This window comes from Strix aluco, chromosome W, assembly GCF_031877795.1.
Source record: "Strix aluco isolate bStrAlu1 chromosome W, bStrAlu1.hap1, whole genome shotgun sequence".
NCBI lineage: Eukaryota > Metazoa > Chordata > Aves > Strigiformes > Strigidae > Strix > Strix aluco.
The window spans coordinates 13,383,766-13,409,526 of NC_133970.1; positions in this window are offsets into that span (position 1 = coordinate 13,383,766).

A 25,761-nucleotide genomic window follows, 5' to 3' on the forward strand; every position below is an offset into this window, starting at 1 on the left:
CAACCGTGAAGAGAAAGGGGGGAATGATATAGGTATATTAAGAAAGTTAAGCATAACTGTAAAATAGTTAGCTATAGTAAACTTAAATTGTACTTTAAACTAAAATTCCTTTAAGCTGTAAAAGCAAGGCATCTCTGAGCTGTAAAAGCAAGGCATTTCTGAATTGTAAAACAAGGACAAAGGACTGGGGCCTCTGACACCTGGAGATGGAGGAGATCTGCATACCCGGAGATGGAGGACACCTGCACCCCTGCAGACGAGGGACACCTGTGATTTGCAACCCAAAGGATGACTCCCCATTCAAGGATATGCATCACACATCAAACCGAGAACCAAGGAAGATGGCACCGCTCAAGGATGCGCATCATATCACGTTTCGATAAGATGGAGGAAAGCATGACAATGTTGATACATTTATGGCCTACAGAAGAGACTGTTGATACAGAAATTCTAGGACTAATTACACATCATTATGAATATGTATGTTTGTATTGTAAGACCTTGTGAATATGTATGAGATACCTGCATTTAAGTCGGGGTTTCACTGGCTTAAGGTGTGCATGTTTGGTGGAGAGATCCCCCATGCACCCGGCGCTGAAATAAAAGAATGCCTGCTTTCTAACACTCTGACTTCTGAGTTTTAGAGAGGAGTTCTCCGACCGACTTTTACGGTATCAGGGGTGGAAGCCAGAGGGTTCAGCAAGTCAGTCAGAAACTCCATCCCGAGCAGCCTCCTCCTAGAGAGTTTAAACCGCCCCAGGATAAGTCAGGTTGATTTTATGATTCAGGAAGGAATCCTTTTCGGCAGAAGGCGTGGGCACTGGGGGTACCCTGGGCAATATTACATGGGCAATCTACTGGTAACATCTCGAAGTTGGTGCAATTGCTGGAGGGCAGAACTTGAGAACAAAGGAAAAATATTAGATTTTGATGTTTTGGCAGGTAAACAGTGGTGTTTACCACACAGCAGTGTGGAGTTTTGGAGTTAGGGGGACAGAAGTTACCTGTGTCTCTCAATATCCATTGCCAGCTGCTGCCAAACAGGGTATTTTTCAGGTGATTAATGATATTGAAAAAAATTATAAATCATACACATTCCTTTTATAATTTTCCAGTGTGGCCAGTGGCAAACCAAACAAAAGGTGGCAATAAACAGTCGATTATGGGCAGCTGAATGCCCATTCAGGCCCTTTGTCAGCTGTGGGGCCTGGTGTGACTGGCCTGGTGTGACTGGGCTGGGCAGAGCCCTGCAGGAGCAAGCCCACCAGGTCTGGGATGGGCTCTTTGTGGTTCCTTTGCAGGAAGCAAACAGAGATTGCTTTGTTCCCCCGTGGGAAGGCGTGCAATTTACATTTACAGTGGGTTTGTACACCCCATACTATCCTCAGGCTAATGGGCATTGTCAATATGCTTAGGAAGCCTTAGGTAAAAGTGGAAAAACTCACCATATTAGTGCCTGATGGATAATTACTAATTTTTAACTTGATGCCCAGGTTCTGATTCAAGGCCTAGTTATGTTCTTTTTGTAGGATTTTGGAGAAACAAATGACTTCAGCATCATGACTGGCAATGGTGATAGTGATCCATATGAACAATCAAGACTTGGACAACAACGTAGTGGTGAATATATCTTGTGAAACTGGCAGCATTCAGAAGAATATGATTAAACTTGATGCTATTGTGTTAATGCCACTTTAGGTCAACAAATGAAGAAAATGGCAAAAGACTTGAGGCAATTGTTCCTATATTAAGCATTAATTGGTTAATTGGATATGTTTGAATCTTCCTTGTTAGAATGGTTAATCAGCTTCCTTCAATTTTGATTGTAATACATTGTATGGGTGGTTTGGGTTTTTTTTAATTTGATTATATAATCATCTAAGAATGACAGTCCACAATGAGTATGAAGACTCACCAGGACCGTACTCCCTTTTAACCTTGGAGGCAAGAGGTGACTGCACCACCACTTCAAGGAAACCAGCCGAATCATGACTGTAGTCACGGGGTGGATTGTGTGGCAGGTGCACCTGCCTAATGAAAATAGGGCTTCTTGGCTGCTGAAGTTGAAAGGGCTCAAACAAATGAATTTCTGACAATCATTGATTAAAACTAAACTGTGATGCATGAAAGCTTTACTTGTTTTTTGCTCTGTTTGTTTCCCAAGGACTCCTTAACTGTTTCCCTAGGCCTCTTTATCTAGACAAGAGTAAAATGCTCCCTATGTAAATCACTGAGAGCAGACTCAAAGCCTTCAATGGACACTTGGGCAACTCCTAGAATGAGCAAACTAAGATATAAGGGGGACTCGAACAAAAGGACACAGAGATCCTATCTAGGGAGGATGATTTTGCTGATTTAGGAAGAAGTCACCTAGACTTTACTTCACAGCACATGCTCTGGAAAGAAGGTCAACTAGCGAACACCGTGAAGAAGATTACTTACTACTTCCCTCAACCACCGAAGACCCTCACTCTATTTTTACTACACATGGTCGGACTATGTAAATGAATTCCAGGAACTCATTATCATAAGACACCCCTTTCCAGGAAATGTAATGAATGTGTATGATTTGTGTGTATGTAAACTGATGTCCCTTGCTAGTTCTTGGGAGCCCTTATGGTGGAGAATCCCCAGGGTGACCCCAGCGCTGTTAATAAATAATACCTGCTTAATAGTAAAAAAACTTTACTGTTGAGTCAATTTCTTTGCTTCAAAGTGTAGCAGCTATTGATTGCCTTTGTTCTCAGGACTTCATGGTAGTTGGGGCCTTCAGCCAGTAGGAGCCGCTATTGACTACAGATCAGATTTGGCCTGGGTATAAATGGAGTCCCCTGGGGCAGCCATTTTGAGCTTGTCCCCTGGAGTAGCACGCTGTGGTTGAGGACTCTCCCCTTGCATTGGGACACTGCCCAAGGAAACTCCCTGAGGTGTCTTGGGTCAGGACGCTGCCCTGAGCAGGTCCTCATGGTTGAGAGCCCTCACTTGTTAGGTGAGTGACAGAGGGGTTTGGGTTGTTGTTAAACCCTAGTCGGTGGTGCTTTGTTCTGCATTTTGGGTTGTCCTTAAACCCTAAGGAGTTGTTCTTTGTTATGCATTTTGGGTTGTTGTTAAACCCTAGGAAGTTATTCTGTTCTCCTCTCACAGACATTTGAACCTGTAATTTGGGGAGGGCTAGTTAATTGTGTCAACAATAAATTTTTAATTTTTGGTGGTTGTTTGTTTATTTGAGAGCCTCCGTAACACCTTGCTCCAGAACACCAAGACTCTTCCAGGACAGGATCTCCCTCCTGCACAGACTCAAAGCTGACCCATTTTCCCTGGGCAGCTGAATGATGCAAGGCAGAGAGCTTTAGTCCTTTAAAAGTTAGACAACCTCTGCTTAACTCTCTGTAGACCACAGGCTGCATCCTGTGGATCATCTCACCTGTCAGAGATACCTCTCTTGGCACAGTATGAATCTCCTTCTGTATGGGCTTAAGGGGAACCCAGACCTTAGACTTATCACCCACCTTTTATATGGCTACAGGTAGATGAGGCAAATCTTATCCCAAAAAATTGCAAGGCCCTTCTGAAAACATCTGATAGACAAGGAGAGTCTCATCCTGGCAGAGCTGAGCACCCCAGCTGATGGGAGCTGCTATCTCTTAGCACATCTGGCAGCAAGGCATTAGATATTGGGGAAAAAAACTGCAAAATCAGCCACTGAGCCCCCATATCTTCATGTCTGCAAAGGAAACCCTACACAGGGCTGTCAGCAGGGACTCAGCTTAGTTCTTGGATGTCACTGCATTGAGAAGGGCTTACCAGGGTGGTCATTCCTGACAGAGTTCGTAATTTTGGACTGCATTTCCTTACATCTTTTAGTACGTGGCTTTCATAGTGCAAGACCAGTTTTCCCTGTTTTGAGGGGATACTTTCTATGGAGGAGGTTGGTATCACAATGGTGCTTTTGGAGAAAGACTAAGTGGATCCAGGTTTGGTGCCCTCAGTGCAATCCATGTTTGTTCTCTAGGCCTCATTTCCCCACGAGTCCAATGGAAACATATGCTTTTACCTGCCTAGTAGGTGTAAACTTTGGGGGTCAATAAATGTTCCAACCTTAGTGGCCTTCTCCTATTCCAGACTCAGGAAGGGGTAAGATCCAGACACACATCATCTCATCAAAGTGCAGAACAGAGTGAAGTGAAAGTGCATGTACTGCCTGCTACAGTCCCACAACCACAACTGAAATGGGGTGAGATCCTTTTTTCTTTGATCTTCTGACACTTTGTGGGCATGACCAGTCATTTCAGAGGAGCATCTTGTGACACAAATGAAGCCAAATCATAATGCTAAGGATCTCTGATGCTGGCTCCACAGCTAGCATGTTGCTGGCTGAGTTGAGATCCCTTCTCCCACCTCCCAGCCCTCAGCAGATCAGCTCCATCTCAAATGTCACCTGGGACTGCAGAGACTCCCTTTCCTCAGCCCACTTTCCCAGGGATGTCTCCACCAGATCCAAAAGGACAGGGAGACCAAGAGCTGACTGCTTGTGTGGAAAAATTTTCCTTTCCAAGCCAGCCCCAGCCTTGGACATCTCTCTTCTCTAACAGTTCAAGAGCAAGGACTTGCTTTAATTTTCTGCCTACTAGAGCCCTTAATCTCTTCCCTTGGTGCAAATGAATGCAGAAATTGCACAAGGCAAAGGTAATGCTCTGTCATGCAAGAGATACCACCCCATGGCCCTGAAACACCACCTCCTGAGTTTGCATGGGGCTTGTACACATGGGTGTGAATGATAAGGAGAAAATTTGCATACCAGTCCTAGTTGCAACATCAGCAGTAAGATTTCCTTTGCAATAAATTATTTACTTCCCTATGGATCAGATTGTCATCATGTTTTCACAGCTCTTTATGTCCTTGGGCCATGATGGTATATCCCAAATGCCTTAACAAGGACACTGCTGAAATCTAGCTCCACTGACTGCGATGGGAGGGGATAGCCAAACCTCTGCCACTCTCCCTGTCCTGCTTGCCTCTGTCTCAGCTCAGGACATGCATTTGGGGTCAGCATACTGTAGGTATGCTGTGCCTGCCTTGTCCCCTGCTTCTCTTGACCTTGCCGTGCCATCGTGACTCCTTGGCTTGACCTCAGTCCTGCCTCCCCCCACAGACTTGGCTGACCCTGGTTACAGTCACCAGACCTTCTCTGCTCTTCTTGCTTTGGGACAGTAGGACTGCATTTTTTTGCTGGTGAGGACTCTGCCCCACCTTGCCATGCCATCACCCACCCCTCCGCAGCCTGCCGTCCTCAATGCGTGTGGTCTTTATGGGATATAGAGATGTCCTATACTTGAGTGTCCTGCTCACCAGAGATTCCTCCGGCCACATAGATGCCCAAGGTAACACCAATGCCAAATCCCAAATTGATGCTCAGATGCTGCCCAAAGTCTCCTCTTCCTAATGCCACTTGTGCCACAGAAGACAAGTCAAAGACCTAGTGCATGGAAAAATAAATAAAGAAAGGACTATTAAAAGTAGTGTTATTGCTGTGGTGGACTGAGCTTCCTTGTGACTTTTTCAGCAATACTAATAAACTCCCAAAGATGAGAATATTCTAAGGTGCCCACGGTCAGGAGATGAAGCAAGAATGACCCTCCTCTGCAAAGAAGAGGTACCTGGGTTATTCCTCATGGGTGCCCATCACACCAAACCAGGCACTCTAGTCATGGTTGGTGTATGGGGAGACAAACCCCAGACACCTGCACAAAGGTCTGGGGCTCCGTTGGGATCACTCACACAGCCATGGTAAGGGTATCTGCACCTGAAGCCAGAGGTGTGAGCCAGGGGAGCATCACTGCAGACTGCCCAGAAACGATGCCCAAGCCAGATGGAAAGAGGGTGGGCAAATTCTTGTTGTTTTTCTTTTCCTGATGTGCAATTTATTGACTAAAAATGTAGTTTGGGCAGCACACAGCTATTTGCCAAACTCAATTCTAATTTTGGTAACTTATTCCAGTAAAAAACAAGGAAGGAAATTCTGGTTTGACTTTTCCTTTTAACACATATTTTCAGTTTGAAAACAGCCAAAGTTTCAATAATTTTTAGTGACTAAAGGGGAACTGGGAAAAAAAATTGAAAAGTAAACACTCTCCAGCAGGAAAAGACATATTCAAGAAATTGCTCTGGCCTGAAAGTAAATTCTATTTCACTCTTTTAATGTGGTCAGAGTGTGGAAAAATCATTTCTTTGCACAGCTCTTGCACTGAAATCTGAAGAAGGACAAAGCTTCTCTTGAGGCCTCTGCCTTGCAAACCACTTAGGGCTTAGAGTGTGCATCCTGTTCCTTGGGCTGCACTGATGTTTATCCAGGGTGACATGTCCCTCCAAGACAAAAAAGACAATACGTTCTCTAGCATCTAAAGTTCTGCTCTGGCCTGTCCTGTTTCGACTGTGATCTTTACTGACCACTCTGCCTGGATCCAAATCTTATCTTATCTTATCTTATCTTATCTTATCTTATCTTATCTTATCTTATCTTATCTTATCTTATCTCATCTCATCTCATCTCATCTCATCTCATCTCATCTCATCTATCTAATCTCATGTGCCTACTCTCCCTCTTCCCCTTCAGATATCACCAAAATCCTCTGTTCCCTAGAGACACTGTTCTTATCTCTCTTGTATACGCAGACCACACTCTGCTCTGCACGGAGCTACAGCCTCCATGGTGTGAGCCCTTCTCTGTCTGCCTCAGCAAAAGCCCCAAAAAACAGTGTCTGGGATGTCCCCCAGCATCTGCAAAGCCCTTACAAAAACTTTGCCTATTCATCTCTGACTTTTTCAAAATCACATCCAAGAGAAGCCAAATGCATAAGGCACAGGTTTTGCAGGACAGCATGCAGGTGCAGAGAGGGGTGCAGGGCAGGAGACATGGCTCTTGCAGCTGAACAGCACTATCCTGAAAAAAAACACAGGACAGGTCACAGAATCTATTTTTCAGCACAGAAACCTCTGGTCTCTTCCTCTATTCTCACAGTCCCAAAATAACCTTTATTTTTTCCTACCTCCCTACTCCTTTTGTTGTTTACTCCTGCTGCCTGGTTCCCTCCTTTATGAACATTGCCTGTTCATTAAAGCAAGAGGCCCTGGCTGAGTGCTATCATTCAACTAACAGCCAGACAGGTTTTCCAGAGATGCACCCAGCACATTCCCAATTGCACTGGGGGCCAGAGGGCTGCTGAAGAGTTGGATGCTGGATGCTATGTTTGGATGCTTAATGCTGTTTGTCACCAGCCCTTGATGGGGGTCCATGTGGAGTATCCCTCCTCCTACTCTATTTCCTTGTGGGGGGGATCAGTGAGGGAAGAGCCAATGTGAGGAGTCACAGATGTCTATATTCTGACTTCCAATGCATGCAAAACTACCTGTGTAATAGAAGTGAACTTCAAGGAGCTGGCTGTGCAATAAGATGTGATAAAAACAAGCATCCTTTGCACGTGCAGTTGTTGCCATCGAAAATAAGCACCTTTATCTGTACAGGTAGCTGTGTCAAAAGGTTTGCTTACACAAATCTTATCATCCTCCTGTGCAAATCTCCAAGTACAAGTTATTTGGGTAATCCCCAGCCCTTCCATGCTGTCCAATCCAAATTGCCTCTCTCAGCCCAGGATAAACCCGGGTGTAGTAAGTTGGCACAGACAGCTACCAGACTTTTTCAGAGGGAGGATCTCATTTTGCTAAGTTGGTCCAACACATGAAGGCTCTGGTCCCAGTGGGCACCTCACCCCCACCAGGGATCAATTCTCACTGCAAAGCCTTCCTTGCCCTCTCTCCAAACACCTCTGAAGCAGACAGAGAGCAAAAAACCACTTCTCTTTTTCTGCATGAAACAGATCCTTCATGCAAGGGGGGAGTTTCTGTATGATTTGGATAAGCACTATTCATTTGCCAGCCTAAGACAACCAGAAGCAAAATCCTGGCATTCTTTACACCCAGTGATTACATTTCTTAATGGTAGGTTGCAGCTCCAGAGAGTTTTACAGGCATTCATTACCCTGGCAACCCCAAAAGAAAGAGGGATGAATGCTGTTCTCATTTCACAAAGGCTGTCAGTGGTAGAGGAGTAAGGATCAGCTCCCCAGACCTGCAGAGGACCCTGCTGCCCCTGACTGCAGGCAGCTGCCCAGCCCACACCATCCCCTCTGGCACAGCAGGAAGAAAACCCTCAATTCACTGCATGGGATCTTTCAGGGGGGTTGGCACAAGCCTTGTGTTGCCCTATCTGACCAGACACTGCTCTTTGGTTTCATTCCCAGATTCCTCCTAGAAGAGAACTGAAACAGTGGCTCATCCCCATCTGCTTCACCCTCTCCCAGTACTCCACCTCCCACCCCCCACATTGCCTTTTTCCTCCAAAAGGTTTTTGACAGATGGTCTACCTGATGGGAAGCTGCCACCTCACCAGAGCAGAAGAGTAGGCAGTAGCAACCAGCTGCTGAGCAATCCTGAGGATGTGGTAGGAAATCACTGACCTTACAAATTGCTGCTTCAAACACTTATCCTGCACACAGATACACGCACATCTGGTGCCATCTCCTCCTTACCATGAAGATGAACATACCCAGCACTTCTGCCAGCAGCTCCCTGATGGTGCCACTATGAATCATGAGCACCTTCTGAAACTTCTCCAGCATTTTGCTCTCTGGCTCCAGCCTGCAGCCATGGGAGCTCCTGTTGTGACAGCACACTTCATTGCGCTGAGCTAAGTTACCTGTTGAGACTTGGCACCCTCCCTTCACCCCCAGACACCTTCATTCATTTGGTTAGCAATGAACAAGCTAATAAAGTAGCAGCTAGTTTCAAAGTCTTCCCACACACACATGCCATCCTTTTAAAACTATATGGTAAGGCTGCAATATTTCTGCTATTGGAGCATTTAAAACAATGTGCCTCTGCCCAGGAGCAGCCTACCTCCAGAATGGTGGAGCCGTAAATAGCCTTGGTGTGCCCCTAAAGCCTCTGTCTTTTTCCCTAACCTTTTCCACAGGCACTGAGCAGGAATTTTGGCTGTGCTCTGCATTGTAACCCACTGGCTGGTGGTTTGGTGCCATTTTTTTTTAACAGGTGGGATTAAGACCATTTGCCTGTGCTTTGCAGGACTATTTGGATGCCCAGCCTGTGGTGAGGATGCTTTGCCTGGAGCTGGTGTGCACCACTGTCTGGAGCTGGGAAGAGCACAATGCCTTGAGCATTGCTTCAGGTTGAATATTTGCTTTTGCTGAATGCACCTGTGTCTGCAGCTCCCATCACACTAGTGGAGAGACTCCTCACCAGCCCCCCTGTCTGTCCTTTCATGTGGGGCAAGGAGAGACCGCTCTTGGCAATGGTCCCCAGAGACCTTCAATCTCATCTGGCTGGCAGAGCAGAGCCCTCACTGTCCTGATTCCTCCTCCATCTCCTGATTCCCTCTTCTTATCTCCCTGCTCACCAAGTGCTCTTACCTCTCCACTGTGAAAAGGTTGCTTAATCACTGACAAACTTAAACCCACTGAACACTCAAGACCCTTTTCTGCAAGCTTTGTCTGGTTCTTTGCTGGTTTTCTTCACCTTCCTCTCTGTAGGGAGTGGCGTTCGGAAGATCTCGCGATGTACGGAAGGAATAGCTGTAGCCCTCCCTTGTTACGAGGTAAGGTGATGGATAGGCTTGTAATGTTAAGGGCACACCCACGAAGGAGGTACTTGGTGAACGTATATAGGTGAGATACACAGTTTAATAAACGGACATTTTGTATCCATCATATTGGTGTTTGTACTGATGTCCCCGTGAAGGTCTTAACCTCCTGCAGCATTAGTGTGCGATCTGAGTGCCACTAACACGTGGAGAGGCAGGTTTAAAGAGGCAGGCTAATTGCAACACCTCTCAACCTGCTGCAACTTCTCAGTGTGGCTCTGGAGGGGACACAGTGCACAGCTCTTTGGGGGTTATCAGCAGCTGCCCCGATGGGGGATGTAGCACTCTGCTCACGCTGCCCTGCTGTTGCCTCCCTCTGCACTACTGCGTTGCAAAAATTCATGAGCTTTTCTTTCACCCACAGGACACTGAGCAGCTGTATGGAAGAACTTTGAAGCCTATTCTCCTCTCTGCTCCGTAGATGATTGTCTATCTTGTGGCAGGGAAGGGTTTTATGGACTGGGGTAAGCCCTTCTCCAGAGACAGATTAGCTATTGACCTCAGTGAACGCCTGAATAAATATACAGTAAATTACTAGTCTGTCTCTGATACTAAGGACCATATAATCATGATGGATGATAATCATGCTGCTGGCAAGGGTGTTCTTACAGCATATTCCTAGGTGGGAAGGTTTTTTTTGTCCAGTAAGTCTGTGAGCCATGCTGTGGCACAGAAGTGTCTGATAAATCTTTCCAGGTCACTTCAGTCTCTGCAATGCAGATGTTTATTGGTGGAGCACACAAACACGAGCCCTGGAGCACCAGGCCAGGGTGGTGACAGGAGCCTTGAGTTTCTTCTGCACATTATAATTTCTAGCTGACATGTAAAGCTGAGGTCCTGGCACCAGCATATACTAAAGATCTCACAGCCTTCCTCAGATGGACGATGTGCGAGTGGGTTGGTACCCCCCACAGCTGGACCAACAACTTCAGTTTTCACTCCTAGATCTCAGGGAGCCTTCTAAGTAGATTCCTCCTGTGCAGACAAACAAGAAAGCTGCTGTGTCTCTGAAAGGCTTTGTCTCCTGCATTCAAGCATTGACTATAGGCATATATATTTTTTAATTTGGGCTGAAAATGGACAGGTATTTTCTGGGAACACCGGGCGCCCATGGATTTGTAGTCTTCTCAGGGGAAAAGGCAATCCCAGTTTGCAATACAAATCTTTGTTTTGGTGATAGCATTTGCAACATAATCACTGGTATTGTCACCATGTCACGTCCCACTCAGATGAGGGAGATAAGTGACTCAGATTCACAAATCCCCAATGGAGCGGACAACAAGTCTCCAAGTCCAAACATTTATTAACTATCCACAATGTACTAATTGAACACACGATAATTGGCTAAGTATATAGCAAGTTGTGGCAAGCAATATAATATGCCTTGCATTGCTTAATGGGAAAGGGAAAAGAGGGAGATGGAGGGAATAGGGAAATACAGATCACCAGTCTGGGTTTCTGCACTGATCCCGCCAGCGAGGGTTCCAGGAGGCACAGGAGGCAGCCGTCTTCTTCGCTTGCATCCGTCTTCTTCGCTTCACTGCACACTCCAGGCCTCCCCCCCCCCCCCTTTCTTTCTCCCCCCCTTGATTTATACCCACTTTCCTTGGGTCCGTCCCCTAGGTCGACCCACATACCTATGTATCCCATGTACGGGGAGGGGTAAGGTGTTTCATGGGATGATGTAATTAGCATGATCATGTTAGCCCTCGTTAGCATATTGAGGGGTGTTAACTTTAATATGCATTTCGTGGCTAATGAAGCAAAGGTCATTCACGGGACAGATGGCTCTTGAAATTTGGCCAGGTGCACCAGAGCAGAGCCGTCCTGTCTCCACAGGGCTCCCTCCTCCAGCTGCATCTTGTGTTATTGGGGCAGCCTTATCAGCTTCGACCTCCACAGAATGCACCCTGTGACTCATAGTTTTGTCTTGCGAGTGTTTGAGGCATTTCTTTGATCAGCCTCAACTTTTGCTTTCTCAGGCTGTTTTTCTTAGTTTCTCGCAGGCCTGGTTTCTCGTCTCTCACACACCAAGTTCCCTAAAATTCCAGCATGCTTCTAGGATGGCATCATGGGATCACTGGATGTGCCTCTTGCCACTGCTTGTCGTTTTACATAGGTCATTCCACAAGATTGCACTGAGACATTAATTTCTCCCTTAAAAGTGTTCAGATGGGTTCCTCTGTTGGCTGCTGAAAATGTGAGAACCCTTTAGTTTTAGGGTTCGTCTGGGCATTTTTATACATTAAAGAAAGGTGATCTGCCAATGTTCAAGGATTGTAGCAACAAAAAAAACCCAACCACCACCCTTTCCGAGTCCTGTAAGGCAGAGCACCTCTGTTCTGCCAGCACACAAAAATGAAGCGTGTAAGCCTGTGTCTGTCACCCTCCACTTTATAATCATCAGAGAAAACCAGACAGCTCCAAAGGGCAGTTCATCCTCACCTAAAATAAAACATCTGAGTCCAGACCTGTGAGACACACTGGATGCTGGCAGTTTCCCTCCAGCATCTGCACCGGGATGTGGAGTGATCGGCTCCAGCGTGCATACCCATGTGGAGTTATCTACCGCCAGGTGAAATGGACTGCTCTTCCTCCCTGAATCCAGATGTGTCGATCTTGAGTGAGCATAAACAACCATGTGAGTCAGCCAAGGGCTGGAGAGTGACAATCTGCCAGTTGCATGGTTTCACTTACCTGCAGGGCTGACAAGGATCTCTGGGGTCATCAAATACAGTCACCTACTAACATAGGCAGCCACACCACATCTTCCCTTTCATGACCTGGCCAGTCTCCATTTTAGGGGTAAGTGCTTTTTGCCCCAACTCCTCCTGCTGGAAGCCTGTTACCAGAACTTGCTGCTCTGGAGATTAGAGACTTTCTTCTAATTTTCAGCCAAATTCTCAAAGCCATTTGTTCATGTGCCAGCATTACTCCATTGCAGTCATGGGTTAACTCATTTCTTACAGGTGCTATCCCATAAAGTTTTCCTATAAGGTTTGTTAGAGGCATGTTAGCTGATCATGCTTAGCTCTGCACGGTCTCTTAATGTTTACTTTGACTTGCTCACATATTGAAAGTTCACTCAGCATTGACCTTACAATGATTTTACCATGTTTTCCACTGCACATTAATTAACCACTTGCTAAACCAAACCCATTTTCTTCCCTAAGGCAGGTGTGCTTTCAGCACTAGTAATAAAGGCCTCAGTTTGGAGAGGAAAATTCTGTCACAGTCAAGGCCCACTAACTGTGCTGGTGTTGATACCCATGGTACTGAAGAGCCAGGGGAACAACCCCCCTGGGTCCTGCTAGAGCAGCCCTGGGAAGGATGAGCTCCCAGGGACTCCAGGGCAATCATGCTTCTGCAAGGAATAAATTCTCTGACCCAGTTTGACAGTGCACATGTTTCCTCCGCACCCAGGAGCTCATTTATCTCTTAATTTCGCTAATCAGTAGCTGGAACATCGCCACTCCATTAGCTCCAACCCTGCTGGTGGAGCATTAACTTCTCCCCAGAGGCTGAGAGGAGCATGAGCAAACAGAACAGCAGAGGAGCTCCTCACAGTGGATGAGGACAGCTCACTCCTCCACTGGACCAAATGAACATGGCACCAAAATATCTCCAGGCCCCTTTAGGAAGCAAGGCCAGGTCAGAGGAACCAGTACAGCACTGCTATGACCTTTGCTGTGCAGGACAGACCCCACTCAACATACCTAGAGCACCTGCACCCCGTGGTCTCTCATCTAACACTCACAGTCTATCTCCTCCTCTCCTTTATGGATGGCAGGCACTGAGCAAGTCGCAGACACCCTAGATATTTGTCTCTCAGCAGACAGCTTTGCTCTCCATAGTTATCCACCTTCCTATTCCCAGGACACCAGCCTCCATGGCCTTTCAGCTCACCTTGCACACCACCACCCCTTGCCCTGAAGCTGGCCAAAGGCGCATCACCCTCACGTGCTCCTTTCCAGAGAAACCAGGCTAGCTCTTACCATGTTGGGCAGAAATGGGAGCTGGAGGGATGTGGTGGCATGGCGGTGGGATCCTGCTCTGGTCCGCAGCCCTCCGCTTCGCTCCCTGGGGGCACAGTGCCTCCCTGCCCCAGACTGCTAAAGCTTGCTCAGCCAGAGGTAATCTGTGAGGTGGCAGTGTCAGCAGGAGGGGAATTACATGGCTTTTGTTGGTCATTAGGGAGAGAGCAGGGCTGTCCAAGAAGGGTTCACCTGGGATGGCGCTGGCCCCATTTTTGGGCAACAGAGCAGAGGGTGCCAGGGCCCCCCCCAAGCTGGGGACCTACCTGCTCCATGTTGGGCCACCCTCCCCTCCTGCCCTCATCTGACTTTCCAGACAGAATTGGGACATTTTTATACTCAGTGAAGTGTGATGGTTTTTGAGGCTTCCATCTGGGCAAAGCCCTGGAAAGTCTCCCCCATGCATGGGTATAGGGCATTTAACAGAGAAACAAACAGGGGCACCTCAGGCCCTGCAAGAGACTTAGGGTACCTGTGGGATTTCCACCAAGGTCCTACCAGCTCCTCACCTGCTGTTGTGAGAGACTGAAATGTCAAATGACTGTCTCAGAGCTTGCTTGTGTCTGTGCAAACCTCAAGGACAAGCTGATGCAGTCTTCGGATTAGTCTAAGGAATGTCACCCAAGGAAGCAGGAGTGTATTGAAGGATGCACCCCACACTTCTTTGCAGTTGCATGGTCAAACTCCTTAGATAAGCCTCAAAGGGCCAGACATGTACTGTGCAAAACCAAATGTTTATCAAGTGGTTCCATGTGTAGCCATTTGTGGCTCTATTGTGTACCCCAGACACCATGCATGCATTGCATTGCTAATGAACTGATAAGAGGCGAGCGTTTCTGCCCCAGAAGCCAGATGCAGCAAAAACCTGTGGGACCAGAGAAAAAAAAACTAAAGGTGGGCAGATATGCTAATCAGCGGATATGATAAACTTAAAAAGGCAACAGAAAGTTTTGCTCTGTGTGCACCCACCATTGAAGCTAGATCCGTGTGCACCCACCACCGAAGAACTGAAGACTGAGGACCAACGGGACACTGCTGGATCCATGGTGGTTACTATTCTTGCCACTCTATTCCAGATGCTTGCTTGATTTCTGTCTTTTCCTTCCATTCTGTCCTATCGCTACCCCTCTTCACTTTTTTAATAATAAAAACTGGTTTGGTGTAGGGCATTTGACCTCATTTGTGTCTTAATCTTGCTCTTGGGATCATATCAAAACCTCCCCCGACATTGGATCGGGACAGCTGGCATCCCCCATTCCTTGCCCCGTCCCTGACCTGCAAGCATCTTGTTCTCCTGACCTGCTCAGGGCCAGGCTCCCACCGTACCCCTGCGTGTGGGAACATCCCTCTGCCTGCCATGGGACACCACTGTGGGGCTTCCCCAGACCTGGGGAGAGAGCAGCAGGTTCTGCGGGTGCAAACTCTCCAGCCGAGCTTTGAGCCAATCGAGCCAACTGTTTGGATCTGCTTTCAATCCACAAATAAGGTGAAAGCTGGGGAAACCACAGGGCTCACAGGACATCATCACCCTGGAGATATGAGGAGCCAGGCTTTCTCCTGGAGGAGTGTGAACACCCACACTCTGAAAGGAGAGATTAAAGATTAAAAGCTGCAGGCTGGGGGGAAGACACTGGGTCTTCCCCCACTGGGCCTTAGGATGAGGCCCTGAAGTTACAGAGTCTGATGGACCCAGCATGCTGATCTGTCTGAACGTTTCCCTACCTCTGACCATATCCCAGAGACAGCACAGTGTGGCTGCGTCCTCCCCTCAGGATGCAATGAGTTTGCTCTTAGAAATAGTGCCACTGATAAAACCCCTTGTACTTCATCTCATGCTGTCTCCTCTGATTCATCCCTCCCCCAGGTGCTCCAGTCCAGGATGGTCTGCAAGACCTATCAGCCCAGCATCCCCCTAAGCAACACCAAAAAGGCACAAGCCTGTGTTAACAGTCCCAAAGAGCAAAACCAGAGCAGGGGCTGACGACAGGAACGCAGCCATGCCTGCTCCTTCTGCGCTGCTGGTTCAAGGCTGATCCAATAGTCAACACAGTCCTCCTTCACAGCCACAAGATGTTTGAGGGTGGGCTGCATCCATACATGCCACTCACATAAGCTACATCTATAAACCCTTCAAAAGATGATGCTAAAGCCATAGGTGGACCATGTTCACTGCTAGCCATTTTGTGGGTTGAGGAACCAACTGGTGACACTAATCATTGTCCATATGTATAATCAGGGAATTACCCAAACCCCAGCTGTCAGCCACACGATCATGTTCTCCCATATCACAACTGCCACAGGGTGTCCAAAGACCATCCAGCAGCTGGCATGACTCATGTTGGCGGTGAGCAACACCTGCCACATGGGATTTGTCCTTGCTCTCTCCGCAGGGGAGTTAATGGCCAGGATGCAGGCGGCTGGGTCAGCTTTCTCAGAGCCAACCCACCCCAGCCCAGAGAGCTGCTGCCAGCACAGACATGAAGGCATCCAAAGGAAACTCCTGATAAGCCCCCGTGTGTTGGGTTTGTGTAAGGTGGGGTTTTGGTAGCAGGGGAGGGGATACAGAGGTGGCTCCTGTGAGAAGCTTCTAGAAGCTCCCCTGGCTCCAAGTCGGACCCACCTCTGGCCAAAGCCGAGCCAATCAATGATGGTGGTAAGGCCTCTGCAATAACATATTTAAGAGGGGAAAAACCTGCTGGGCAAGCTGGAGGAGAGGAGAGGAGAGAGATGTGAGAAAAATAAATACCTATGCAGACGCCAAGGTCAGTGAAGGAGGGGGAGATGTGCACCAGAGCAGATTCCCCTGCAGCCTGTGGTGAGATGGCAGGCTGTCCCCCTGCAGCCCATGGAGGTCAATGGTGGAGTAGATATCTACCTGCAGCCCGTGGAGGACCCCACGCTGGAGCAGGTGGCTGCGCCCAAAGAAAGGCGTGACTCTGAGGCAAGCCCGCGCTGAGGCAAGACCATGCTGGAGCAGTCTGTTTCTGGGAGGACTGCACCCCGCAGAAGGGACCCACGCTGGAGCAGTTTGTGAAGAGCTGTGGGAAGGACTCACATGGGAGAAGTTCATGGAGGACTGTCTCCCGTGAGAGGGACCCCACGCTGGAGCAGGGGAAGAGGGTGAGGAGTCCTTCCCCTGAGGAGGAAGGAGTGGCAGGAAGAACGTGTGATGAACTGATCACAACCCCATCCCCTGCCCCCCTGCGCCGCTCAGGGGGAGGAGGAAATCGGGAGCAAAGCTAAGCCTGGGAAGAAGGGAGGAGTGGGGGAATGTGTTTTTCAGATGTGGTTATATTTCCCACTATCCTACTCTGATTTGATTGGTAAATTAGTAGTGGTGGTGATGTTCAAATTAAATTGATGTGGGTTTTTTTTCCAAGTCAAGTCTGTGTTTTGCCTGTGACCTTAATTAGTGAGTGAACACTCTATGTCCTTGGCTTGACCCCTGAGCCTTTTGATATATTTTCTCCTCCCATCCCACCAGGGGGGAGAAGTGAACAAGCAGTCACATGGTGTTTAGTTGCCAGCTGGGCCTAAACCATGACACCCCGCTACCATGTTGGGGAGTAGATGCCACAGATTCCTTGCAGACATGCATGTAAATCCATTCAGACGCTGTCCAGCCTCTCCTGGGGCTCCAAAGGAGCCCACAGGTATGTCAGTGGGGGTGGAGGTTTTGCCCTCCACAGCCCCTTTGGCCTCTCATGCTATTTTGGGAGACAGGAAAGAGGGGCCAGATATGGTAGATCTGGATAGCTCTCTGTTCATTCCCATCCTATCAGTTCCTTCATGAAAAGCCACTGACCCAGAGAAACCCACAGAAGCTGAAAATCCATCTGTTGGTGTCGTCTGAACAAGAGTCAGTTTCCTTGCTCATGTAGTTTCCCAGCACAAGTCCTGCATGATAGAAGTGTCAACTTCACAAATCAGCCATTATTAAGCAAAGCACCAACATGCAATTTATTTCCCAAAGCACAGGGCACCACACATCAACCATGACTGGCACTGCAGATGTTCCTAACCCATGGCAAATACTAAATATTGTCACTGGTCTTTATTGTCCCTGATATAGAAATAAATCTGGCCAGGGATATCAAGGGCAACAAGAAAAGCTTCTATAGGTACGTCGGTGATAAAAAGAAGACTAGGGAAAATGTGGGCCCTCTTTGGAAGGAAACCGGAGACCTGGTTACCCAGAATATGGAGAAGGCTGAGGTACTCAATGACTTTTTTGCCTCGATCTTCACCGGCAAGGGCTCCAGCCACACCACCCAAGACGCAGAAGGCAAAGGCAGGGACTGGGAGAATGAAAAACTGCCCACTGTAGGAGAAGATCAGGTTCAAGATCATCTAAGGAACCTGAAGGTGCACAAGACCTGGTGAGATGCATCTGCAGGTCCTGAGGGAACTGGCGGATGAAGCGGCTAAGCCACTATCCACCATATTTGAGAAGTCGTGTCAGTCCGGGGAAGTTCCCGCTGACTGGAAAAGGGGAAAACTAACCCTCATTTTTAAAAAGGGAAATAAAGAGGACCCGGGGAACTATGGGCCAGTCAGTCTCACCTCTGTGCCTGGCAAGATCATGGAGGGGATACTCCTGGAAACTGTGCTAGGACACATGGAAAATAAGGAGGTGATTGGTCACAGCCAACATGCCTTCACTATGGGCAAATCATGCCTCGCAAAATTGGTGGCCTTTTATGAAGGGGTTACAGCACTGGTGGATAAGGGAAGAGCAACTGACATCATCTACCCGGACTTGTGCAAAGCATTTGACACTGTCCGTCATGACATCCTTGTGTCTAAATTGGAGAGACATTGATTTGATGGATGGACCACTCAGTGGATAAGGAATTGGCTGGATGGTGGCACTCAAAGAGTTGTAGTCAATGGCTCAATGTCCAAGCAGAGAGCGGTGACGAGTGGAGTTCCCCAGGGGTCAGTGTTGGGACCAGTGCTGTTTAACATCTTTGCTGGCGACATGGACAGTAGGATTGAATGCAGTCTCAGCAAGTTTGCCGACGACACCAAGCAGTGTGGTGCAGCTGACATGCTGGAGGGAAGGGATGTGCCATCCAGAGGGACCTTGACAGGCTTGAGAGGTAGGCCCGTGCAAACCCCATGAAGTTCAACAAGGCCTAGTGCAAGGTCCTGCTCATGGGTCGGGACAATCCCATGCACAAATACAGGCTGGGTGAAGAGCGGATTGAGAGCAGGCCTGCGGAGAAGGACTTGGGGGAATTAGTGGGTGGAAAACTGAATATGAGTCAGCAATGTGCGCTTGCAGCCCATAAAGCCAACGGTATCCTGGGCTGCATCAAGAGAAGTGTGGCCAGCAGGTCGAGAGAGGTGATTCTCCCCCTCTACACCGCTCTTGTGTGACTCCACCTGGAGTACTATGTTCAGCACTGGGGCACCCAGCACGAGAAAGACATGGACCTGTTGGAGTGACTCCAGAGGAGGCCACGCAGATGATCAGGGGGCTGGAGCACCTTACATATGAGGACAAGCTGAGAGAGCTGGGGTTGTTCAGCCTGGAGAAGAGAAGGCTCCGGGGACACCTTATAGCAGCCTTTCAGTACTTGAAGGGGGCCTACAGGAAAGATGGGAGGGACTCTTTATCAGGGAGTATAGTGATAGGATGAGGGGTAACGTTTTTAAACTGAAAGATGGTAAACTTAGATTGGATATAAGGAAGAAATTCTTTCCTGTGAGGGTGGTGAGACACTGGAAGAGGTTGCCCAGAGAAGTTGTGGCTGCCCCCTCCCTGGAAGTGTTCAAGGCCAGGCTGGATGGGGCTTTGAGCAACCTGGGCTAGTGGAAGGTGTCCCTGCCCATGGAAGGGGGGATGGGACTAGATGATCTTTAAGGTCCCTTCCAACCCAAACCATTCTATGATTCTATGTTTGTTTTTACAGAGACACACAAACATCCATATCAGCCGTTTCCTACTGAAGAAGTAACTGTTTCATACCACCTTCTCAATTTTGACTTCATAGGAACCTCCTTGGTGTCAAAATATCATTTTATAATCTCATGACAATGGTAGAGGGTCTGTTCCCCCCTCCCAATGTGAATCAGATAAAGCTCTCTGGAATCATCTCAGGACCTCACACAATGTGTCTCTGATCACAACACAGCTTCCAGGCTCTGCCACAAGAGCAACATGTGAGGTCTGTGAGGCTATACACATCAATTTTTGTACCTGAAACGTTCATGCATGTGTCAAACCCACATCATTAAGCAGAGCAAGTGCCTGGCTGGAGCTCTCCCGTACAGGAGCAGCCAGTCCAATTGGTATAGTCTACCAGAAAATCACAGAATCATTCAGGTTGGAAAAGTCCCTTGGTATCATCGTGTCCAACCATCAGCCCTACTCTACAAAGTTCTCCCCTACACCATATCCCCCAACATCTCATCTAAACGACCCTTAAACACATCCAGGGATGGTGACTCCACCACCTCCCTGGGCAGCCTATTCCACTGTCTAACCACTCTTTCTGTGGAAAATTTTTTCCTAATGTCCAGTCTGAACCTCCCCTGTTGCAGTTTAAAGCCGTTCCTCCTTGTTCTGTCACTAATCACCTGTGAGAAGAGACCAGCACCAACCTCTCTACAATGTCCTTTCAGGTAGCTGTAGAGAGTGATGAGGTCTCCCCTCAGCCTTCTCCTCCTCAAACTAAACAGTCCCAGCTCCTTCAGTCGCTCCTCATAGGATTTATTCTCCAGGCCCTTCACCAACTTTGTTGCCCTCCTCTGCACTCGCTCCAGCACCTCGAGATCTCTCTCGTATTGAGGTGTCCAAAACTGGACACAATACTCAAGGTATGGCCTCACCAGTGCAGAGTACAGGGGGACTATGTCACGTCCCACTCAGACGAGGGGGACAAGTAACTCAGATTCGCAAATCCCCAATGGAGCGGACAACAAGTCTCCAAGTCTAAACATTTATTAACTACTCACAATGTACTAATTGAACACACGATAGTTGGCTAAGTATATAGCAAGTTGTGGCAAGCAATATAATATGCCTTGCATTGCTTAATAGGAAAGGGAAAAGAGGGAGATAGAGGGAATGGGGAAATACAGATCACCGGTCTGGGTTTCTGCGCTGCTCCTGCCGACGAGGGTTCCGGGAGGCACGGGAGACATCCGTCTTTTTCGCTGGCATCCGTCTTCTTCGCTTCACTGCACTCTCTCTCCCCAGGCCGCGCCCCCCCCCTTCCCTTCTTGATTTATACCCACTTTCCTTGGGTCCATCCCCTAGGTCGACCCACATACCTACGCATCCCATGTACGGGGAGGGGTGAGGTGTTTCATGGGATGATGTAATTAGCATGATCATGTTAGCCCTCGTTAACATATTGAGGGGTGTTAACTTTAATATGCATTTTGTGGATAATGAAGCAAAGGTCATTCACCGGACAGATGGCCCTTGAAGTTTTGGCCAGGTGCACCAGAGCAGAGCCGTCCTGTCTTCACAGGGCTCCCTCCTCCAGTCCCATCTTGTGTTATTCGGGCAGCCTTATCAGCTTCGACCTCCACAGAATGCACCCTGTGACTCATAGTTTTGTCTTGCGAGTGTTTGAGGCATTTCTTTGATCAGCCTCAACTTTTGCTTTCTCAGGCTGTTTTTCTTAGTTTCTCACAGGCCTGGTTTCTCGTCTCTCACATCCCACCCCGTGACTCAAACACTCCAAGTTCTTCTTTGACCATTGTGATCCCAAAAGGTATAGGGAAAAGGAAGACAGAAGGTGAGAGAGCATATAGCTAATTGCTTCAAGGCATACTATTAAAAGCAAAAATTTGCATAATATCACAATACTAATATTTACAAGCCATCTTCCCCACCCCGTGAGTCCTGAGGATCCCAGTGATGTGACCCATGACCCAGGGTTCCATCCATCAAACTAGTCCATCAGTCAATAAAAAGGTTCTCACTTCCCGTTGTTGATCATCTTCATCATGGCACGGTCTCCTCTATAGAGGTGGTGGCATTGTGGATGGTGATGCAGCATTCTCCCTCAGTTAGATTCAGCACACCGCACAGTCCATGTTCCTTCAGCAATGCTAGCCGGATTCTGCAACGCCATCTTAGATGCTTGTTGGGTCTGCACCTTTAATTCCTTAAAGGCATACCTTGTTAGTACATATAATTGCTAAGTTAAATTTTCTAAAATTATTTGAGGTTACACAATCACATTATCAGGTCTATAAGGATTTAAATGGGAATACAATTTAATATTCAGGTACAATTCATTAATGCTTAATTTGTGGGATCAAACCCCTTCAACTAGTCTTTGATGACTGCATCTTGCTGTTGATGGATGTGGTGTTGTAAGGACCACATACAGTTATATGAGCTAGCACTGTAATCTGTTTGGTATTTGCAAGCACCAGTTTGCAGTCACAGGTGACTCACAGGCTTCCTTAATTTTGGAGGTGATTCCCAATAAGGTAACTTAAGGCACAACTCCAGGTTAACCTTCTAATAAGTGAACTCATTAAATGTACCTGTAAAATTTCCTGGATTGTTGATTGTAATTGATTGGCAATGATTTATTCCACACTCAGCAGGTATGATTCCACAAATTATATAATAATGTAAGCAGATTACAAATAATAACTAGCCGATAATGCCTACAACCATTGAAATTGCTAAAAGTAACATAGGTCTCCTGTTGTCCAGGATCAATGCTCTGTAAAACACATATATACATAACAAAACAATGATGGTTAGAAAGAAGGGACAATCCACCTGGTATTGATGCGGTATTCTTTCCCATGGGCATCAGTAGCCACCCATGAACAAATATTGATGGGAGTTTTTAGGGTTAGGGGTACTTGCCCCATGGTGGGCAAGTCTACTAGAACAGGTTGTCCAGGATAATGGAGCGGGTTTGCAGGGTCTTTAGTCTCTATTTCCCAGCGAGTATGGACAGAGGCTTAGGACAGAACACGGTAAGTCGTGGGCACCCATTAATTCCCCACCGGCTGTTTATCTTCATTACTGCGTCTGACACCCGTTGTGGCCATCCTGGTTCGAGGGGTTTTAGGGCCTGCTTTAGAAGTCCATTGGTGCGTTCCACAATTCCATTTGCTTGGGGATAGTATGGAGTATGGAAAATCCACTGAATTCCTTCATCTTGAGCCCACTCCTGAACCACCCCGGCAGTAAAGTGACTACCGTTGTCTGATTGGATCGATTTGGGCTTAGGCAAGTAGCTAATCTGTCGGAGTCACCATTAGCCGGGGTCCTTATTTCTCCGTGCGGGAACAGAAACGACGCAACACCAATGTGATGATCAGGTCGTCCATTGTAGGGAGTGGCGTTCGGAAGATCTCGCGATGTACGGAAGGAATAGCTGTAGCCCTCCCTTGTTACGAGGTAAGGTGATGGATAGGCTTGTAATGTTAAGGGCACACCCACGAAGGAGGTACTTGGTGAGTGTATATAGGTGAGATACACAGTTTAATAAACGGACATTTTGTATCCATCATATTGGTGTTTGTACTGGTGTCCCCGTGAAGGTCTTAACCTCCTGCAGCATTAGTGTGCGATCTGAGCGCCACTGATATGTGGATTGGCAGGTTTAATGAGGCAGGCTAATTGCGGTGTTGCAGTGTTAGTCTCTGCGACCTGAGCGCCACTGACACGTGGAGAGGCAGGTTCAAAGAGGCAGAGCTAACAGCAACAAATGGTGACCGCGACGTGATTTACGACATGATTTTGGGAAAAGATAAGCTGTGGCAGTCGGCGGTGCACAGCAGGAGGTGAGGAGCTCTACGCAGGACGAGAGACTCCGCGGCGCGCCATAGATGTCACAGTTAAGGTACTGAAAAGATGGGGTAAACAAAATAAGACTTCTGTGAAGTCGAGAACATTAAAAGCAATGCTACAAAGGTTGATAAGGCTCGGCGTTTTAGCAGAGCCGATAGACGGTATGAAGCCAGAGCTCTGGCCGTGAATAGAGGCGGAGTTAGCAGAGCAGGCGAAGTTAGGAAAGCCGGAGCATTTAATGGCTTGGGGGCAGGCAAATGTAATGATGAATGCTACCCCGGAGGAGCACTCAGTGAGCTCCGACGATGGGGAGGGGGAAACCGAGGTGCATAGGGGAGAACTAGCAGAAAAATGGAAGGCAGACATGCAGTGTTGGGGGGCGGAGATGTGGGAGGCATTGGCCTGTCAACCTTGCACAGCCTGTGAGAAAGTGCTAGGCTTTGATGAAAAACAGGCCTTGAAAGAAAGATAAGAGGCTGTTGAGCTATGCCGAGGTGGCAGGGAAAAACAACAGACAGCTGCAACACTAAACTGTGGAAAAGTACTGAACCGCGAGAAGATGCTACCGCGAGAACAGCGCGTGATCAAGAGGGTGATTGGCCTGCAAGCGCGGAGTTGACAGCGGCGGCCCTGGGCCTTTCCAAGCCCCCCCCCTCCAATGCCAGGAGCGGCAGTTTTTACAGAAGGTGCTGATGCTGGAATGCAACGTCCCTTGTCTGCCAAGACCACATAATCAATAAGCAATGGCTTTATATATTCTTAACAGTGTTTTGATGTTTGCAGCGTTTATCATTTTATGTTGTGTGAGTAATAAGTGTAAGAGACCTCCTTGTATGATTGTTTTGCGTGCATGAGACGCAGCCCAGCTGCAGCTGCGGAGTGTGGAGTTCTCTGACAGAGCACCTTAGTGCCCGCCTGCTGGGTCACTGGTGCTGCCTGTTTGTTTGGGCTGAGTGTTTTAAGCGTCATAGGTGAAATATCTCCTCTAGCAGGAGGCAGTAATTCTGTATTAATTGTTGTCTTGAATTTAGGTGCATACTCTGTGGGGAGAGTGCACCTTTGTACCATCTATCTAAGAAGGGTATTGTCATAAAAATTATCTACAACCATACAGGGGTTGTTCGTTTTACCAGAGGTCAGACTTACTCAGCTTCTTTATTTTACTACAGCTGGGGTGACTCAGGATTTGGACCAGCACATACCCCTCAAACATTTTGAGCTCAGACAGGGAGACAAAGTCGACCTCTGATAAAATGTAACCTCACTAAAGCAGAAGAATCTGTTGAACTGACAGGCATTTTACATACTGGTGCGGATGTGACTGTAATATCTGTGAGCTTCGGTAACTCGAGTGCTTTTCAGGGTTGGTGGTCATGCTGTAACATTTCAAAGCAAAGATCTCATTCATGCAAGGAGCCCAGTAAACTGGGTAGCAAATATTTATGCATTTATATTGGAAACCCCTGCTACATCATGGGGTCGTGACTATATGGCTCAATGGGGAACTCAAATTGGATCAAATTTGTCTTAATTGCCACTGCAGCACAGCCCACCCTGAAACTAACCTGGAAAACAGAATCACCTGTGTGGGTGGGTCAGTGGCCCTCACCAATGGAACAGTTGTGCCACCTTAATGATTTAATTCAGGAACAATTAAGTGCAGGACATCTCGTACCTACCACCAGTCCTTAGAACTCGCTGGTGTTAATTATTTGAAACAAAAGTGGTAAATGGTGACTTTTACATGATCTCCGACACATTAATGATGCCATGGAGGATATGGGTACATTACAGCCAGGCCTGCCCTCCCCAACAATGAGTCCCTAAAACTGGCATCTTGTAATAATTGATCTAAAGGATTGGTATTTACCATTCCCTTGCATCCAGATGATGCACCTAAATTTGCCCTTTCTGTTCCCAGTATTAATGTTAGTGAACCTACAAGACGGTACCACTGTGTTGTTTTGCCACAAAGCATGAAAAATAGTCCCTCGATGTGTCAGTGGTTTGTTGCAAAGGCTTTGAGCCCTATTAGAATACAGGTCTCCCAGACTGTTTTATATATCATTATATGGATGACATCCTTATAGCAGCAGAAACACAGGAGATCATGGAAAAGGCTCTTGCTTTACCCAAAGACTCAGTATCTCAAATGGGGTGACAATTAGCACCTGAAAAGGTACAGCGATCATCACCGTGGCAGTACCTGGGGTGGAGAATTTGTGAACAGACTA